We start from the raw sequence: 21,215 nt of genomic DNA on the forward strand, positions 1-21,215 counted from the left end.
TCTCTCTCTCTCTCTCTCTCTCTCTCTCTCTCTCTCTCTCTCTCCCTCTCTCTGTCTCTCCTTGGCTAATGCGAGCTCTTGTGATATGCACTTTCTCTTTCTCAAAATAAATAAATAAGCTTAAAAAATAAAAAAAAACAAGCAAAAAACAAAAAAAAACACTTCAAGAGGTAAATTTTCTTCTATATATCCCTTCTGATATTTAAATTTCCCTTGCATAATTAACCCCCAATTTCAGGCTTATTAAATTGTGCATTGGCCCCATATCAACAAAATGCTTCTGCTGAATTACTTACAACCCTATCAGCAAAACCTGACACTTTGGGAGTAAGAACAAAGATTTGGTCTAACTTGGATAGAAATTGCTACTTTATTTTCTTTCACAACCTTCCAGCTTGCTGTGCAGGACCTGTTTGACTCCACTGAAGGAGAATTTGTCCACCTCAAGTGACTTTCCACCAGAGATGCTCAAATAAAGAAAAAGGCTCATTCCTATTTTGATAAATGATTCTTAAATTCCCAGTACCACCAGGTTACTTCTTATGTGGACATCAGGCTTACACCCACCTGCCACACACTGCCCTATGTATTCAAGATCATCGTTAGAGAACATCAGATGTTTAAAACTATCACCCCTCCAGGAATCATGTTTCCCTAAAAAGAATACACAGAGACATCTGAAAGAGGCAGGCACAGGCTTACGAGAGAACTGTCAGGAAAGATTACTAAGTCCCCGGCATGCATACTGTGCAAGCAACAACTATCAGGGTTGGAATAATCTAACTGGAAAGAATTACTCATAACTTATCTCTGACCTTGGCAAAAATCTTAAAGGGTCCAACTTCTTCTCTGGAAGCTGACAAAAACTCTCTCCTTGGTCAAACTCTAGCCAGGCTCCTCTGAGCCCTCTTCCTGACTGGGCTTCTACCTTGGTCTGTAAGGACTTGAATAAAGGATTAACATTTTTTTTTTTAACAGCTCAGGGTCATATCTCTAGGATGACCATAACCTTCCCTTATTATAGAGCCTAAAAAAACTCAAGGATGTCAAAAGAATTTACTATTTGTTCCAGCCAACCTGAAGATAGGGCTCCTGGCCTCCAGGCTCTTTGGGAGGGTAGAATTCTAAACTTCATAAGTGTCATTTAGCAAATCCAGATGCAGTTTCCACTATTTGCAATTTTTTACTTCCCTGACTCTGCTGAGCTCCTCCACTACCCCCCCCCCCAATTCCTTCATTCTTCCTTAAAAACATCCACTTATCTCTGTAAAAATTGAAGTTGAGTTCAGTTCATGTTGGAGTCTTTTCTCTACTGCAACAGTATAAAATCTGTCCTTACTTTAGTGTCTGGCTTTGCTTTATCTTTGACAAATCCTAGGTTTAAATGTAAATTCATGAGGCAGAGTTGTCACAGATAATAACATAGTCCTTAATTTCTTCTTAACTAGCCAAAGAGAAATTTATGCTAGAATAAACAAACACTTATTACTGCACCTGTAAATATTACATAACAACCTATGACTGGAGGTGTGTGTGGAGAGAAGCTTCCTGGAAGTCTAGAAAAGAACAGCTGGATTTGGGTAGCGGGGACATGTTTTCACTGTCTGAGTATGATGGTATGGGTTTCTGTTTTTCAGAGTCTGTTATAAGAACTAATAACCATTTTTGTTCCTACAAAGTCTGCTTCCTTGAATCTTACTCCCAAATTATCTGATGCAAGCATAAATCCTATTATAATTCCTAACATCTTCTTTCTGAGATTCCCCAGTTTCTCTTTATGTGCATTCTCCTTTAACACAACAAGTCAATAAACCCAACTTTGTTCAACTGTAGGTGTGTTCCCAATTGCCTTTAACTAGAAGACACTGACTCTGAGAATCCACATAATGATATAAAAGTATGGCAAAATATAAGTTAAATTAACATATCCAAAGAGATGATTTGTAAATATATTTCTGAAGCAGCAAGGATGTTTTTCAATTTTCCTTCAGACACTTATATGAAAGTGTAACTCAGAAATCACATAAATGATTTCAAAAAACGAAAACCTTTTTTCTTTAATTCAGCACTTCCCAAAGTATCTTCCACAGAATACGAATTCCATGAGATGTTCTGTAAAAGACAAGGCTTCCATGTTTATATCAGTTAGAGAAACACTGCAAGCTCTAGTATGCCTCTTTTGGAGATTCATAATGGAATTAAAGGCTCTATGGGGCTCTGAAGAAAGAAAAGAAAGAAAGAGAAAGAAAGAAAGAAAGAAAGAAAGAAAGAAAGAAAGAAAGAAAGAAAGAAAGAAAGAAAGAAAGAAAGAAAAGGAAAGGAAAGAAAGGAAGGAGGGAAGAAAGAAGGAGGGAGGGAGGAAGGGAGGAATGACCTTTTTACAAGAACAAGTCATTTGGCTTAGGGCACATCTTAATCCAGTAGGACCTCATCTTAACTAATTACATCTACAAAGATCCTATTTCCAAACAAGGTCACATTCACAGGTACCTGGGGTTAGTACTTGGATATATTTTGCGGGGGGCATTTTTCAACTCACAACAAGGATATATAACATCAATTTCATGGGGTTGTTGTAAACATTAAATTAGAGAGAGAGTGAGAGAGAGAAAGAGAGAGAGAGAGCTTCATAGAGTAGTTGGCACTGGGTAAGTGCTCCCCAGCTGCTTTACTGTCATGAATGAATGTAGGAATGACCTAGCTTCAACATCTGTCATCCCACTGACCATGAGGATGAGTTGATGACCTCAGTTCTCAAATTCATTTGAAGTGTAAAAAGTAGATTCCTGTCGGTATTTGCAAGAAAGGCATTCTGTACAGAAATACTGATAACCTTTAGATTATTCTGTTTATGATGAAAATCTCTTGATTCCACTTCACTCCTTTGCTTTCAGTCTATTCTTACCAGGGAACCTTCTAATAACCCATCTGCTTCATCAGTCCTCTCTGAAAGGATGGACTTTGAATGGTGAACTGGAAGATTACAATAAAGGGAAAGTATAGTCCCCCCATTATAAATGTGCAAACCAGAATAACCAGAATTCTGGGTTAAAAATGAATTCTCTGTGAGTTTGGCTTGTGTGAATTGATTTCTTGACAAGATGAGATTTCTTATACGCAGAGCTGAGGGCCACATCTTATTTCTGAGAGATGGTAGGGGCTTAGTTATGATTACACGGATAATGGCTTTTGATCCATCTCAACAGCAAGTCTGAGGTTTCTAGCTCGGGTTATAGGGAGAATGGTGAGGCCATTAGCTAGGATGAGGAGCACACACTCTAGAGTTCAGGAGACAGGTCGAGGATGTACATACGGTTCAGAAAGATCATCCCACAGAGGCTAGAAGTCTGTAAGCCTGACTTGGGAAAGGGAATACAGTAAAATGAGGAACTGGAGATAGTGTCTTAATTCAATGTTATAGAGAATTAAAGTATCTACTGGTTTGCAAGGCCAGGACAGAAGGATTGAACTTTGAATCAGGAAATGCTAGAGGTAGTACAGTCAACACAAATCAAGTCCATGAAGCAAGCATGAAGTTCGATTAGATGTCACAATTATGTCATCTCTGGATGGGTGCAGCACTAGAACCAGGGTCAACAAACAGAGCCTTAGGGGACAAAGATACAAGACATGGTAAATAAGACTGGTATACGACCAGCTAGAGGAATTACTATGGAAGGCTTCCATTACAAATGACATTTTTTTTTGGAAAGGATGGAATTCTACCCATATGACCATACAGAACCTACATTAGTCTTAAGCACCCTGACTTTGGAGCCCAGATTCTGAAAGAATCTTCGGGAAATCTCATATCTAACAGACCAGGGAAGGATCTCAAAAAGGAAAAATGGACTTGAAAGCAATCAAGTCCTTAAACTTTTTGACCATGAAGACTACCACTTCTCCCATCTCAAGACTAACATGGCTTGTGAATTGCAATGAGAAGGGCAGCCTGGGAAGGTTAGGAAGCAGCCTGCACTCTTCCCTGACTAGGGTGTGGCAAACCTTCAGGGACACTGTCAGCTATGGATGCTGAGAAAAGTCCCATCTCATAGGTAGAGCATGGAAGCCAGCAGGTACAACCACAGACAAGATGTCTCAATAGATAGTAATAAATGTTCCATCAGGGACTTGAGATGTTTGGGGAGACCAAAACCAGACTCTAGCAACAGGGATTCCTTGAGCAACTGGGAAGCAAGGCAGAATTCATGGGGAAGTTCATCTGTAAGCTGCAAGACCCTTTACAGCCAAGCCACAGTGCAAGGAGAGGGTTTGGGGCCTGAGAAGAGGCCTGACCAGTGCAGGCAGGCCCTGAATCCTGGAGGCCCTGAGTCCTTGAGAGCCTTGGGTCCCAGAAGCCCTGGATTTTGCAGGCTTTGAGTCCCGGAGGCCCTAAGTCTGGAGACATTGCGTCATTGAGATCTTGGGTCTTAGAGAGCCCAAGGGCTGTACAAAGCCTTGGACACAGAGACTCAGGCCAGAGATGCCAAGGCAGGGGTCCATTTTCCCTAATGAGGTAGAGACAAAATTTCAGGACAGGAAAGATGCCCAACTTCAGAGTCATGGCACAAAGTCAGGATCAGATCAGCCTAAGGGTAACACTGAGTTCCAGAATTGCTTCCATTCCTTTGCCTGAGATTGGGATTGTTTCTGGGTCCTATAGGGGCCTGGAGGGGAGTGGGAGCGGTCGATGGCTGGCAAACAGCCTGTGCTTCAGGGAGACAATACCTACAGAAGCTGGAGCTTTGAGTCCAAGCTTTAGCATGGAATGCTAAAGAAAGAGAATACACTAATACCCTTCCTAGAAGCCTCATTTACCTAACAGCCACAGGCTAAATGCAGGACCAGCTCAGATCCAAAATTCCATTTAGCTCAACACTTTCTCTTGAGAGTCCTTTAAAACATTGATTGTTCTTTTCTGCCCACATAAAATATACCTGACCACATCACACTTCAACCTTTCAATAGAATGTAAAAAAAAAGGAAAACGAAAAAAAAATTGCCTGCTATCTGTGGCTGTAAAATCAGCCAGACCAATTAAGTATGTGACAGGAAGCTGAGAAATACATGAAGAGGTAAATTCAAGGGAAATTAGGAAATAAATTGACAGCCTAATTTCCACCGCCTTGGCAGGAGAAGAGAAAGAGCATGTGTACAGCTTCCTGTACTGAGAGGGGGCTTGAAACAAGGAAAGAATTAGGGCTTTGTCTCCTGCAGCTTTACTGGTGATCCAACAACAAAGAAGAAACAGTGAGAAGCAGCAGCAGATGGGGATTCCATATTTTAGTTACGAAGAAAACCAAATGTGCTGCATGACCAGATAAATCTGACCAGGATGAATAGCTTCCACTGATGCTTAGAATGTTTTCATGGTTGTAGCAAAGCTGCAACTGTCCAAAACGTCACAGAAATTATTTTCATCTATACTTAGAAAAATACACATTTTTAAAGAAAAATACATTTGTGACACATTCACAGGTGACCATTAGACCCTGTCACAGAGTGCCCCCCCCCACCCCAGTCAGCATTACTGTGTGTCACAGCTGCACTCACCTTCAGTTCTGAGACCTGTCTCAGAACCTGAAGCCTGAGGCACTCAGACACACTGACTGTAGGTATACCCGGCAGAGCAGCAAAGGGATGTGCATTATACAACAGGATGCTGTGAGATTGTGATAAACTTCTAAAGAACAGAGAATCTTCTGGAGAATAAACGCCTGTGCAGTCTGCTTGCATCATCTTTACAAGGAACTCATGATGGGATTTTCAGCAGCACCTAATCTGTCAGCGCCATGTCAGGAGAGCTAGACCGGCCTGCCGGCAGCCTCCCAGATTGCCACTAGGTGACGTTCTGGGTCCTCTGTTTGGCCACTGTCTCTGGAACTTCTAACTCCCACACTAAGAATGCTTCTGGCAAGTTAACATCAGGCCCTTGGCTGTCTGATTTCATCAGGCAACCTCACTGCCCTCACTTCAAGCTACCCACCTTGGCCAAACCTGCCTAAGGGCTCTGGGAAAGCACACTTCCTCTGTTAGCCACCTCCACCTCAAGCCACAGATGTTTGTTCATTCAAAATAAGCAACAGCCAACCTGTATTGTGTTTACTCTGTGGTAGGCACTCTGCAAAGCTCCTTATGTATATTAACGCAATTAGTCCTCAAACAGCCCGAGGTACTCTGCATCAGCTATTGCACAGATGAGAACAACCAGAGGGCAAAGGCGTAGAATAGCGTGTGTGCCCAAGGTCACTTGTGATTTAGTGGTGGGATGGGGCTGAAACCCAGTTCCCAGCTCTCTGTTACAAAGCTGTTCTGTCTCTACTTGAGCCACAAATACTGGGTCCTGTGTATCTGACAAAGAAGAAAATACAGTCTCAGACCTACAGGAACCTCCACGGTGCTGACTAAATCACATAAGTTAATAGATAAAGCAAGGTGAGAAGGGCCATCCAAATCAATGCCATAGGAACGGCCTTGGGGAACAAGGGAATTTTTAGGGTACTAAGGGGGAAAGGTTGACTAGGGAAAGGAGACAGGGGTTCCAGACAGGGGAGCAGGATATATGAAGACTGGTTGCTAATAGCACATGGCAAGTTTGGGGAACAGCAAGTGATACAGTAGAGGAGAAGCATGAAAGGGAGAATGAGGTGAACAGAGGGTGATTTGCGAGTGACCTACATCCACACTAAGGAGTTTGGGTTTTACTCTGAGGGCAATGAGAGCCCTCGAATTATGGAAAGCAGATCTGTATTTTAGACAAGTGATTCTGGCAGCAGATGGGAGGGCAGTTTGGAAGGAGGCAAGCTTAAGTTCAGAGAGACTGCAAAGGACACTCCTGTGATTGTCCAGGGCAGAGGGGGTGGACATAGTTGGATAGGACCAAGAGATATAAAGAAAAATGAGAGATGGTCAGAGTTGCAGATGGACCAGTTATAGAAGGGGGGACCAATAAAGGGAAAGGGGGATCTTCTCAGGTATTTGCAGGGAGAATGTTGCCTTACACTAATAAAAAGAATACAAGAGGAAGATATTGTTTGGGGGAAAATGAGTTCAATTTGGGACGTTTTGAGTTTGAAGCTTTTGTGACACATGTAAATGGAACTGTCCCCTTGCAGTCTAGAGCACGGCCATCAGTGCTTAATGCTAACTGAAGCCAGAAAAGTGGATGACCTCACAGGGGTGTGAGAACAGAGAAGAAAAGAATGTCAAAGATGGCACCTTGCAGGGACATCCACAATTAAGGGGCAGGCAGAGAACAGGAGCTGGAAAGATGATTGCCAAAGGCTGGCCAAACCGTAAGAGACCAATCAAGAATGCAACATCAAGGAGGCCAAGAGAAAGACTGGTTGAAAAACCAGGTAGTCAGTGGGGATAAAGTCTCAAGGTTATCAGTGACCAGAGGGGTGGGGTGGAAGTCCAAGGACAGGGAGCTGATAGAGGTGCAGCAGTCGAGAAAGTTACCGCTAAGATGGGAGAGGACACTCTCGAGCTCTGTAGCTATGAAGGGGTGCATTGCCGGAGGAAGATTTTGAGTCAGGGAGGGAAGATGCATGTCTTCTTTTCTTTGGAGACATCTTGATTGTTACTCTTTGCCAACCTCCCTCCAGTGATTTCAGTCTCTTCCTCTTTTCGTCTCATCCACCTGAACCTCTAGACTAGAATGTACACTGTGCCTGAAGTGTAGCAGACCTGCTCTGACTCCCCACCCTCCCACATTCTAGTTGTAGAACTCTTACCCTTTGAGCTTCAGCCTCCTCACCTTCAAAATGAGGCTAAGAAAGCCTGTAGGACTTGCCTGTAGTTGCAAGTGAAAGAATGTGTTCACTATGCCTAGCAGGTGGTCAACCAAATGCCAGTTCTCTCTTCTCCTACTAATTCTGTGACCTATTCAAGTTTTCGTTTTGCTTGTCCTGTTACACCTTAACTCTCTGTACTACTGAGCTCACTGTTGTCATTTCTTTCTCATCTTCCTCTTTTTAATTTACAACAAGAGCTGCCCTGCCCCATCCCCACCACCTCCTGAGAGCCCCCTCTGAATCATACATGACTAAGATAAGGTCATCTGCTCCTGCTCACGAGCGCGTACTACTGCTGCCTCTCAGACTTCCTTCTCAGTCACTCTAGAATTTGTTCCTCATGTCTTGTCTATGAAACATCCACTTCTCTATCTTCTGTGGTGCTGGGTACTTGTGGTTTTCCATTTCCTGATTGTTCAGTAATCCACTGTTAGTTCTTCTTTACCAATTGTGGACAACCACTGGAGCCCCACCAGCCATCCTCAGCTCACCTCTCTCTAATCCCCCAAGAACTCACCCACGATGAAGACTTTACTCCATCTCTCTGCCTCTGACTCCCAGATGTCTTTTTCATATGAAAATATCATATTTTTAACTTATAATTTGCAAAAAAAATTATCTCAGTTATGTCATTTGCTTCACTTGCCCTATCTTGTGCGATAGGCTGAGTTAGTATTATCTCAATTTTATAACTAAAGGAAAAAAACCTCTGAGAACTAGAAAATTTTTAAGGGTTTTTTCCTGACTTCTAATTTAAGCCATATTCCTACATTTCAAGTTGTCTACAGGATAGACTTATTTGGAGACTCTGTCTCTGCTCACATCTTCCTTGGGTTTCTCCTCCCTCTCAAACCAATCCCACTCAGCTGGTGTTATTGGGCTGAATGTTTGTGTGCCCCCAAAATTTTTATGTTGAAGCCCCAGCCTCAAATGTGACTGTATTGGAGACAGGGCTTTTACGGAGTTAATTGATGTTAAATAAGGTCACAGGGTAGGGTTCTGATGCAATAGGACTAGTGTCCTTAGGAGAAGAAACACTCTCTGCCATGGGAGGACATATTCAGATGGCGGCCACCTACAAGCCAAGAGGAAAGGCCTCAGAATAAAACCTACCTTGTCAGCACCTTGATTTAGACTTCCAGCCCCTAGAACTGTGTGAAATAAGTTCTTGTTATTTAAACCTCCTGGTCTGTGGTTATTTTGTTACAGCAGCTCGAGCAGACCAATACAGCTGGTGGCCATTTGGGGGATGTTTTCCTTAATTTTTCTTTCTTGTATATCTTACATCCAATCAGTTGACAGGGTTAGCTCTACTACTTTTGTATGACGTGCCTTGAATTCTCTCCGTGTCTTACTCTCCATGTACAAAGTCATCACGGTCCTTGGATTTTGTTCGCCGATGCTTAGAAACTGTTAGCATCTCCTGACCTGTATACCATCGTGAGATTAAACCATCACAGAACCGTGGGATTTGATGGTCCAGGTGAATTCACAGCCCCATCAGACCTCTCCCTTTCCTCCTCTCATACATGTACGTCCTCACACTATGTCGCCGTGGGTTTGTAGTTCTCCACCGCATGCAGCTTCTACTTTAATAGCCACCCTGCGGTTCACTACTCCCCGACAATAATGCCCTTTGTTTCCTCTGTCAACTTTAGAGTATAATTTGGATTTTAGCTCCCAGAGCTACTGCAGACTGTGGAATAGCAAATAGGACATTCTTTTTATAGTTCATGGAAATGTTCAGAGGAGGGAGTTGGTATAAGATCGTGGAGCCAAATCTGCCACTTACAAGCCTGGGGATCTTGTGCAAGTGATTTATCTTCTCTGGGCCTCGGTTTCCTCATCTGGAAATGGCACAGGGAGGGTGGAGTATCTCACACAGTGTGAGCACTCAACGATGTTGACTATTATGATTAAACTTCAAATTAGGGGCCCAGAGAAATGATTTAAAAGGTGAAAAGGCCCTGGGGACATGAGTCACACTGGAAAAGCAAGGCTAAGAGATGATTTAAGGATAAAAAGAAATGGTGCCTCTGCAGGGAGGAAGCAGTGACTGAGCACTGGTTCTTTCACTCACTGGCTTTGTGAGTTACCCTGGGCAAGTAACTTCATCTCCCTGTGCCTCCATTCCTCCTCAGTAAAATGGGGGCAGTGATAGCACTAGTCATTCCGCCATGGGGCTGCTGTGAGGATGAAGTGGGGTGACGCACAAATGGCACCCAGGCCAGGGCTGGGATGAGAGAAAGCACGGCGTGGGAGCTGTTATTACTGCAACGGACCGCAGACTGATCCCCTGAGGTTGTGAAGAGAGGATGCAACCCTCTGGATTGGAAGAGTCTGCAAAATGTTTGTCCCTTGAAATCCCAGAGGCTCCAGAGTGCTGACCAGATACGTCTCCCTGACTCCCAAACAGGGAAGTATCATTGAGTGCCTGGTTCTTGAAATCCAAGACTGCTAACTTAATAGTTGGAACTGGCCCCAAATGTCATGGAAGGCATGTAAATCTTCTTATACTTTCTGGCCTCCTGGGAACAGTTTTGCACTTTCAGATTTTTTCCAAAGGGATAACATAAATTAAGTTCTTGGAGACCAAAACAGAAATACAGACAAAAAGAATGGAGGTGACAACATCTTTTGATTGAGGAGCTGGGCTGGTCCCCAGGTTTCCAGAATAAATGGGGGCAGGAAGGCCCCTTTTCCTTGGAGTCAGCACTTTGGAGCATTCTGCTGACCCAATCCCTCCCTTTCCCTGTCTCCCTGCAAAGTGCCTCAAGGTGCCCCAAAGTGCAAGTCACTTCGCAAACCACCAGGCTAATGCCCTTTTGCCTTCCAAATGCCATTTACCTCCCCAGGCCTCATAGCTGACAAGTCAGCACCTTGACCCAGATCTGCTGTAAAGCAGTAAATGTTGAATAGTATTTATGGCTCTGGAAGTACCCTGAGGAGGAAATTCTCTAATTGACTTTCTCTGTACTGTAGGGATTCTCCTTAACAGCTCTGGGGCCAGAGGGACTTTTCAGCCAGCGTCCCGGGGCCTGATAATTCACCCTGAAGGATAATTGGAGTTTCTGCCCCATGGCCTATGCAGAGTTTTATTGTCTAATTCTTGTCCTACTTAGGACTCCACGTTTGGAAGTTGCAAAGCTCACAGAGCCCTGTCTTCCCAGGTCCCTCCAACCTGTGTCTGATTCACCCTGGAACTCAGCAGGCAGAAAATTCAGTGTGTTGTTCATAGGCTTGCTGTGGGTTTCTGGAGTAGCTTGAAACCTCTGAGGAAGGGTCTTTGTTTTTTGTTTGGTTTTTTTTTTTTCAATATATGAAATTTATTGTCAAATTGGTTTCCATACAACACCCAGTGCTCATCCCAACAGGTGCCCTCCTCAATACCCATCACCCACCCTCCCCTCCCTCCCACCCCCCATCAACCCTCAGTTTGTTCTCAGTTTTTAACAGTCTCCTATGCTTTGGCTCTCTCCCACTCTAACGTCTTTTTTTTTTTTTTCTTCCCCTCCCCCATGGGTTTCTGTTAAGTTTCTCAGGATCCACATAAGAGTGAAACCATATGGTATCTGTCTTTCTCTGTATGGCTTATTTCACTTAGCATCACACTCTCCAGTTCCATCCACGTTGCTACAAAAGACCATATTTCATTCTTTCTCATTGCCATGTAGTATTCCATTGTGTATATAAGCCACAATTTCTTTATCCATTCATCAGTTGATGGACATTTAGGCTCTTTCCATAATTTGGCTATTGTTGAGAGTGCTGCTATAAACATTGGGGTACAAGTGCCCCTATGCATCAGTACTCCTGTGTCCCTTGGATAAATTCCTAGCAGTGCTATTGCTGGGTCATAGGGTAGGTCTATTTTTAATTTTCTGAGCAACCTCCACACTGCTTTCCAGAGCAGCTGCACCAATTTGCATTCCCACCAACAGTGCAAGAGGGTTCCCGTTTCTCCACATCCTCTCCAGCATCTATAGTCTCCTGATTTGTTCATTTTGGCTACTCTGACTGGCGTGAGGTGATATCTGAGTGTGGTTTTGATTTGTATTTCCCTGATAAGGAGCGATGTTGAACATCTTTTCATGTGCCTGTTGGCCATCCGGATGTCTTCTTTAGAGAAGTGTCTATTCATGTTTTCTGCCTATTTCTTCACTGTGTTATTTGTTTTTCGGGTGTGGAGTTTGGTGAGCTCTTTATAGATTTTGGATACTAGCCCTTTGTCTGATATGTCATTTGCAAATATCTTTTCCCATTCCGTTGGTTGCCTTTTAGTTTTGTTGATTGTTTCCTTTGCTGAGCAGAAGCTTTTTATCTTCATAAGGTCCCAGTAATTCATTTTTGCTTTTTTTTTCAACGTTTTTATTTATTTTTGGGACAGAGAGAGACAGAGCATGAACGGGGGAGGGGCAGAGAGAGAGGGAGACACAGAATCGGAAACAGGCTCCAGGCTCCAAGCCTTCAGCCCAGAGCCTGACGCGGGGCTCGAACTCACGGACCGCGAGATCGTGACCTGGCTGAAGCCGGACGCTTAACCGACTGCGCCACCCAGGCGCCCCGATTCATTTTTGCTTTTAATTCCCTTGCCTTTGGGGATGTGTCGAGTAAGAGGTTGCTACAGCTGAGGTCAGAGAGGTCTTTTCCTGCTTTCTCCTCTAGGGTTTTGATGGTTTCCTGTCTCACATTCAGGTCCTTTATCCATTTTGAGTTTATTTTTGTGAATGGTGTGAGAAAGTGGCCTAGTTTCAACCTTCTGCATGTTGCTGTCCAGTTCTCCCAGAACCATTTGAGGAAGGGTCTTTGGATCTGGCCTGTGTTCCATACAGAGAAGACCTGAGTGAGCCCTTGCAGCAAGGGCGGGGAGGCTTTCACAAGCAGTCGTCACAACAGACAGATGATCTCTGTGGTGACCGAGTGCACGGAACACTTTCTCCCTTGTAATTGCCTAAACTAAGTGGTTTATTTTTATTTTTTTATTTGAGAGAGAGAGAGAGAGCGTGTGCACGTGAGCAGGGGAGAGGGGCAGAGGGAAAGGGAGAAAGAATCCCAAGCAGGCTCTATGCCATCATGGAGTCTGATGAAGGGCTCAATCCCACGACCCTGGGATTATGATCTGAACCAAAATCAAGAGTTAGTCTCTCATCTGACTGAGCCACTGAGATGTCCCCTAAGTGGCTTCTTTTATAACCAAAATTTCCAGCCCCCCATCGCCATCTCTCCTCAGATTCTTCAGGAACCCACGGGGATACTGAAGGAGGATACTGCGAATTGGTCAGTCTCCCTGACCTGCCTGCTGACTAAATTCCAGAATGTTCAGAGAAAGTTCAGAAACCCCCAAAATAAAATTTGAATTTCATTAATTTGATTTCCTATTTTAGCTCTAAAGACTAAGCACCTTATGAAATCAAGCTTCCTAATCAGAATATTTTCGTAAAATCCTAGCAGTTGGATTGTCAACTTTTCAGTGATTTTGTCCAGCCGCTGATCCACATGTGCCCTTCAGTTTGCATTGGCCTTCCTCTCCTTTTAGCACCTTTCCCGACTCCTGTGAGCTTAAGGGAGCCGCCAGAGCTTTCCTGGCCTGGGCTCTTCCTAAAGCTGCTGGGCCCTCTTGAACTGTTGACTGTTAGGTCCAGTTTGGGAGTGGGGCTGGATATGTAGCACACACTGGCTGTGTTCCCACTGAAAGGGGAACTTTGCTCAGACCACAAAATGTGTGGTAAAATGACATCCACCGCCACAAATGCACAAGGACAGACAGAAGAAGCACCGTAAGAAAATGTGTATTGCTAGAGTTGCCACTAGGGCAAAGATCTGTATGGATGAAAAGTGACCATTTGGAAAGCGCTAGTGTGGCCAAAATGTCAGAGGTCAGATGTCAGCATCAGACTTAGAGGTGAGCAACAGTTGCCTTTTTTTCTACCCCTTGCAGGTAAGCTTTTCTCCTCTGTTTGCTTGGTTGCTTTTCTCCTCTTGTTTATACATTCTCCTGTGACATTCCTTTCTGGATAGTTTTCCTGTGCAAAAAGGTGCCTATGAATTTTGGACCCTTTTGTGGATAATTGCCCCTTCAAATTGGACTTTCTTCACAGTTTCATTCTTTATTGTGTATTTGGAGGGTACAAATGCTTCCAGAGAGCAAATTATCCCCAGAGGCATAGCAGGAGCTGAAGCCTAGCAGAAGGTCAGCATCTGAGCATGTGAAGGGGCCTCTCTCTGCCCCCAGGAGTGAGATGTGTGGCACTATCTCTGACGTCCTCCTTCCGCCTCTGTCTTTGCTTAATTTCCTTGTTTCATTCTCTACTATTCTCCCAAAGCTAGTTTTTCTTCCATGTTCTTCCTAACCAGTAACACTCAGCCGCTACAACAAACAAAGACAAATTGAACACAAAGAACCCCGAACACACAGGGACCACTCTGGGCTCCTTAAACATATAACTTTATTTTTTTAAGCATTATTTTGACTAAGTGCTATCTTTTCTCTGGCTCTTATAACTTTTCTCAGCTCTTTGTTAATAATAATGTCAATAATGTAATAATCCTATGACACGGATTATGGATTTAATTTTATAAAAATACCTCGACAATTTTTTGTCCCCAAATGCCCTTCACCAGTGTATGCAGGAAGAATGGTGGTCTCTGTGATTTGCCCAGTTCCTGGCCTCAGGAAGGCCGCAGGGCCACTTTGCATCTGTCTCTGATTCTCCAGTCTTCAAGTTGCAAAGACAGAAGAAAGACAGAAGCCAGCAAGTGTCACCTCAGAAGCCATTGCCCAACTCAGTCCAATAATTTCCTCATGACTGTGTCAGCATTAGGGACTTTCCTTGCCTGCAATGAAAGTGCCTAAGAGCCATGACTCAGAGGCTCCCTCAAAGCCCACTTGTTCAAAATTAAAACTCCCTCTCTTTCTCTTCCCTCCTACCGAGGCATCTCATATTTCACCATCTAATTCACTCCTTAGAGCCAACAAATCATTTACAAAGGGAGCTTGTTAAATGTTCTTTGTTTCCTGGAATGATATCGAGGCATTGTGATGTCATAGAAAAACTTTAAATTGCAACAGGATCCAAATCCCAGCTCTACCCCTTGCTAACTGTGTGAACATTAGCGAGTACTCAACCTCTCAGAGTTATCCAGAAGACTAGGAGGCAACACAAGTGAAAGAAAGCCTCCGACACGAAGCTGCCCTGAGCCTGGCACAGTCAATGCAGTGTCATGCCTAATGCAACTCTGCCTGTTGCCAAGGGAAGAAAAGCCTGAGAACTTTTTAGTATGCCAGATGTGGGATAATTGATAACAAATAGATAAGGAGGTGTGTTTTGATATGTATGGAAAAATGGAAAACCAAGGTAATGGCCCAGGAAGGTGCCCTATAAAGCTGCCAGTGGCACGGGGGCAGTGGGCATCTGTAGCCTAATGAGGAGAGGGCACGGAACAAGAGCAAACCACGGGCTTTCCTCCTCCCCTGGCCTGTCCTGCTTTCCAGTGTCTTCTCCAAGGCAGGCCTGGCCTTATTACCCTGCCGTCTATGCTCTGGTATAGACGTTACAGAGGAGCTGATGGCGGTCCCAGTACATGTTGTCATCTCTCACCTGCACAAAGGACACAGTCTCCTGAATGGCTCCCTGCCCCTACTCTTGCTGTTCTCAGTTCATTCTCTACACAGTGGCCAGAGTGACCTTTCCAAAAGGCATATCTGACCATATTACTCTTCTGTTTACCACCATCACATCAGAATCAAGTTCAACTCCAGGCACATCACAATATGGATCTTGTCATCTGGCATATTCTCTCCATTCCACTCCCCTCAGTAAAGTCCATTCCAGCCTCGTGGAACTTATTTCAATGCCCCCAACACACCTGGCTTTCTGTTGCCTATTCACTCTGAGCTCCAGCTCATCACCTGGTCATCTTTTACCCAATCTCAGGTTTCTTTATGACATCATTTCTTCCAGAAAAAGCCTTCTCTGCCCCCTGGAGGTCTTGGCTGGCTACTGCCCCACCTGGCCCTGCTGCCCCATGGGCTTTCTGTCCCAGCACCTACCCCATGGGCCAGCCATAGCTCCTGTCTATCCCCACCCACCAGAGTGGTCACCACTAACGGCAGGAGGAAGCCTCACTTGTCTACCACTGTATCCTCAGGCCCTAGCACGGCTTGTGGCACATAAACATGCTCAAATAAATGACCACTGAATGAGCTAATGAAGGTATTATTCACCTCCCTCATTTTATCTCTCACAATAAATAGCTTCTAAGGAAAAGAATCCCGATGGTCTTTTGTAACAAAATGACGTTTGCACATTTTTCCTCACCAACTTTCCACTTCTTAAATTCAATCTAGGCTCTGGGGACAGGCATACAGAATCAGTGGCATGGGGGTAGAGGGGTATTGACAGAAAGAACCCAAATAGTACTCTGTTCTAAACACTGTAGAAAGGAACACTGTATCTCTGAGGGCTGACAGTCGTTTTTCTCACTTTGTGCCAAGTTCCCCGTAGGGATTTGTGTCTGCCAGGAAAACGGACTTTAATCCTCTCAGAGAATTTATAAGAGAACAAAGTTATCGTTAAGGTAAAACTCAAAATACAATGAAACCAACATCCTTTAAAGAATCGGCAATGCCCCCATGTAGACCATCATGTGTTCTGTACTAAACATGCAAAGATGGGAAATTGTTTTTTTTTTAATGATAAAAAAATTCTTGTTTTTATAATGTACAATAAAGGTATGTATACTGGATCCTTTTAAATTCTTCCAGCTTAATTAATCTTTAAACCCCTGGAGCAAAGAGGCTGTGCTCCCCACTTTCCCTCCAGTTAATTCTTCTGTCTATCCCCCACCCCCACCCCCACCCCTGTCCTGTCCTCCCTCCCTTCCCCTCTCTTTTTCCTTCTAGTTCTCTTCAAATCTCCTTCCCCTTTTCCTTGAAACCTCTCTTCAAAACACCAGAGAAACAAAAAGTTTACTTTCCTGACCCTGGCTCTTCTCAAGGACCCTTCCAACTTTTGAGATGCTTTGGTTCCCACTCACTGCTCCAGCTTCTACTAGTTCCCTTGTCAAGGGCATCAGCCTACACTGCCACTAAGTCATCTATCCGATAGGAAGAAGTTTTGCTTTAAATACTCTCAAACCTTGTACTGTTTTCTCCATGGGTCAGTTAATGATATAAAGAGGTTAATAGGTCCAACAGAGATAAACATAAGCTATTAGCTAAACTCCACATTCATTAATGAATTAATATATTTATGCCTTCCCATCTAGTCTTTAATTTCATTTATTTTTGAGAGAGACAGAGAGCTTGAGTGGGGAGGGATAGAGGGAGACAGAATCAGAAGCAGGCCTGGCACTGTTAGAGCAAAGCCCGATGTGGGACTGGAACTCACCAACTGTGAGATCATGACCCGAGCCGAAGTCAAATGCTCAACTGACTGAGCCACCCAGACTCCCCTACCTTCTCATCTATTCTTAACAGAGCTCATGTACTAGGTTTTCTGCAAGGACTCCATCCTCGGGCATTCTTGGTCAGTAGAGGGGTTGAGACCTGCACATAACTAACTCCAATACAAAGAAGGCAGTGGTCAGTGCCCCCAGAAAGTCACAGATATGGTGCTGGAGGTTCTGACATAAATTTGATAAGGTGCGGTGGCAAAGCTGAGCAACCCAGACAAATGTTTGTCTTTCTCTCTTTGGCTGCTATGTTAAGGAGAGCCCACTGGGTAACTGTACAAGCTCTCATTAGGCTTTTATCTTCCAGGCTTAGCCTTGGAGGACGAGTGTGCCTCCCAAGTCTGGTGTGTAAGACAAACTTGAAAAATGGGAGTCTCTGAGTCTGGAATACACATGAGATACTAAAAATGCCCAAGGTGATCCTGACACAGAGCAATGAGAACATTGCAAAAATATGTTATTTTTCTTCCAGAACAGGTGTTATTTATGTTGTCTTGTACCCTGATAACCCCAGGTGGGTAGGAAGGCAGAATGCTAACAGATGCTGGGCTTAATTTTGATTCATTTGGAACATTCTGGAGCCCCAACCTCCCTAACTTTTAACCAATGCACTGGAAACAAATCCATGTCTTTAAAGCATTAGTAAGTTGAAATTCATAAATAGATTCTCATCTCAAGAGTTTATGTGGGTGAGGTGGATGATAGAAATTTCTAGAGGTTTTGTTCATTTTATGTTTCCCACAAATTACTTCTGCATTATTAATATAGTGTTAAAAGAAAAATCTGGGTGGCTTGCCTGAGATTGTACCTCTCCTTCCCTTAATACATATTGATCTCAGGCATGGGTCAGAGACAGGAAAATGTTTCAAATGACCTATGTCAGCTATTATTTTGCTGGCCACCCATTAGAACAATCTGGGAAATTTTTGAAAAACAAACCAAACCAAAACAAAAGACTACTACACATGACTGGCTTACCTCTAAAATCTAGGTTTTAGTTATTTTAGGGATACTTTTTAATTTCCTTAGAATCAGGTGATTTTGGCTGAATGTGCAGCTAAACCACTGAATCAGGTCCCAAAGAGGTAATAAACAGATTATACACATATGCTCTCAAACACACACACACTCTCTCTCTTTCTACCTCCAAGTAAAACCACTGACACATACATTCTCAAATTTAACTTCCTCTCCCCCAATATATTGCCTCTCCCCTGAATGGGAAAAAGATACATTTTACATAATAAAATGACCCAGTTGCAAGGTGCCTAGGTGGCTCAGTTGGTTAAGTGTCTGACTTCAGCTCAGGTCATGATTTCATGGTTTGCGAGTTTAAGCCCCACATGGGCTCTCTGCTGTCAGCGCAGAGCCCACTTCGGGTCCTCTGTCTCCCTCTCTCTCTGCCTCTCGCTCTCTCAAAAAATAAACATTAAATGTCCCAGTATATAAAAAATAAGAAAGATGCTCTTTAAAAATAAGAAAGAGGCCAAAGCAAGGGAATGCTTGAGTGAGATGTAGCAAATCTCCTCAATGCAACAATATCCAGCAATTTAAAATTACCATTATGAAGAATTTACAGCAATGTAGAAACAATTTATGCTCTAATGGGAAGAAAATGATCATCAAGTAATCCACACTGTATGGACACAACAGTGGAGATCAAACTAAAACTATATGCAGACATGCAAAAAAAGAATGAAAAGAAATACCCCCCAAAATGTCAATAGAGACTAGCTCAGTAGTGGTTTTTCCTTCCTTCTACTTTTCTGTACTTTCCCAGCATCTTTTAAACTGCCATGTATATGGTAGGAAAAAAGTTTACACTAGAACAAAATTAACATACTTTTCAAAAGTCATTCTTCCGACTATGAAGTGATAAGCAAGGTCTAATTCTCAGTAATGAATTAACAAAGCAAAGATGAAAATGCTCACCCAAAGGTTTCTGTGTTTCAGCTGGCTTTGCTTCGGTCTTCTCTATTCCTCCCACCTTCCTCCTCCAAGTAATCCAGCTTGTTCAGAAGAAAAGTGAAAGAGCAAATTTAGTTTATAAACAGTTTCAGCTCACAGCAAGAAGATAAGGAACTTTGGTCAGCTGGTGTATCTGTGCTTTATAGGACTTGGTGTGGGTGTTGGTCTGGCTTCCTTCTCAGGAAGAAGGGGGAAATATTTCAGCTAGGGACTACCTCTAAAAGGAAGAATCCTTTTAGGGATTAGCCCTGTCTCTCTAACACTGTTTTTATCAGCATCTTTCCCAACAGATCCGGGGAATGTGAGGAGTTAGAGTCATCAGTATTAGGCAGCTATTGGTTCTCCTAAATGGTTTTTGTTCCCATGACAACACTAACATCAATGTCACCTCATATGCCTTAGAGGTATAGCACTTTAGAGTTGTTTAGAGCATTTCCCATTACCCACTTGCTTTTCCGATTTATTTGCACATGGGTGGAGGCCTTCCCCATTCTACTGCAAATACTGTGTTGGAGGTCACCAATGACACTCATGTAAAAGGTCCTTGCTGAGTCCTCATCTTCCTTCCCCAATTTGTTGCACAGTTAACCAAAGCCACTTTCTTGCAACTTTCTCCTTTTTGTTTCTCTGACTCTCCTTGTTCTTTTTCTACCCCTTCAGTTGCTTCTTCATTGCCTTCCTTTCTGATTCCTTTTCTTCTACTCCTTTTCTAAATGTGAGCTTGCCCCAAAAGTCTGTCTTCTGACCTCTTCCTACCATATTCTCTTGCTTTTATGTATGTTGTCCACATCCATGGCCACATTTAATATGGCCTCTCCCAAGCATATACTCCCCCAACTACCCCATCTAATAAATGGCACCACAATGGTTCAACCAGTTATTCCGTCTGTAAACCTAGAAGTCATTCTTAACTCCTCTCTTTCTCCCATAACCATATCCAAGCCAAACAATTCTATTTGTTCTAGCAGCAAAATGTGTCCTCAATCCAACCATTTCTCACTTTCCCAGCCTCCATTAAAATTCTCATAGTTTTTTGGATAGAATTTTGCAGTAACATTAGACAAGAAATAACAGACATCCAAATTGGAAAGAAATAAGTAAAACTATGTCTGTTTGCAGATAATATAAAATTATATGTAAAAAACCCTAAAGATGCTACATACAAAATAAAATCTGTTAGAATAAACAAATTCAGTTAACACACAAAAATCAGCTTGCATTTCTATATGTTAAAAATGAATAACCCAAAAGGAAATTAAAGAACAATTCCAATTATAATAACATTCAAAAGAATAAATAGGGGTGCCTGGGTGGCTCAGTTGGTTAAGGTTCTGACTTAAGCAACCTTGGCTCATGGGTTTGAACCCCACATCAGGCTCTGCACTGGAAGTGTATAAACTTTAAAAAAATAAACTTTTTTAAAAAAAGAATAAATAAATAAGGTATTTAGGTATTAATTAAGGAGACTTATACACTGAACACTACAAAACAGTGCTGAAAGAAATTAAAGAAGACATAAATAAATGGAAAGACATGTTCATGGGTTAAAAGACTTAATATTATTAAAACATCAATAATATCCAAATCAATCTACAGATTCAATACAATCCCTAATAAAATCCCAATGATATTTTTCTCAGATGTAGAAAAATCTATTCTAAAATTCATATGGAATCTAAAGGACTCCCAAATAACCAAAACAATCTTGAAAAAGAACAAAGTTGGAGGACCGATACTTCCTGATTTCAAAACTGACTGCAGCACTACAGTAGTGAAAAACAGTATCGTCTTGGCATAAAGATAGATAATAGCCTAATGAAGTAGAATAGAGATCTCAGAAACAAACTCACATATAGGGTCTAATAACTTTTAATAAGGGTGCCAAGACCATTTATAGGAAAAGACAGTGTTTTCAACAAGTAGTTCTGAGAAAATTGGATATTCACGTGTGAAAGAATGAAGTTGGACCCTTACCTAACACCATATACAAAAAATTAA

At 42.8% G+C, this 21,215-nt stretch overlaps 1 protein-coding gene across 2 annotated transcripts in view; it reads right to left on the reverse strand.

Moving 5' to 3' along the window:
- Positions 1–19,503, reverse strand: part of CYSLTR2 (cysteinyl leukotriene receptor 2) — a 33,945-nt gene extending 14,442 nt beyond the window's left edge. For both annotated transcript variants that reach the window (XM_040448406.1, XM_040448407.1), the window contains exon 1: positions 19,182–19,503. The gene's annotated coding sequence lies outside the window, so the exon portion shown is untranslated. The remainder of the gene's footprint in view (positions 1–19,181) is intronic.
- Positions 19,504–21,215: the final 1,712 nt, after the last annotated feature.

Source organism: Herpailurus yagouaroundi, unplaced genomic scaffold (assembly GCF_014898765.1).
Source record: "Herpailurus yagouaroundi ecotype Mexico unplaced genomic scaffold, PumYag 197, whole genome shotgun sequence".
NCBI lineage: Eukaryota > Metazoa > Chordata > Mammalia > Carnivora > Felidae > Herpailurus > Herpailurus yagouaroundi.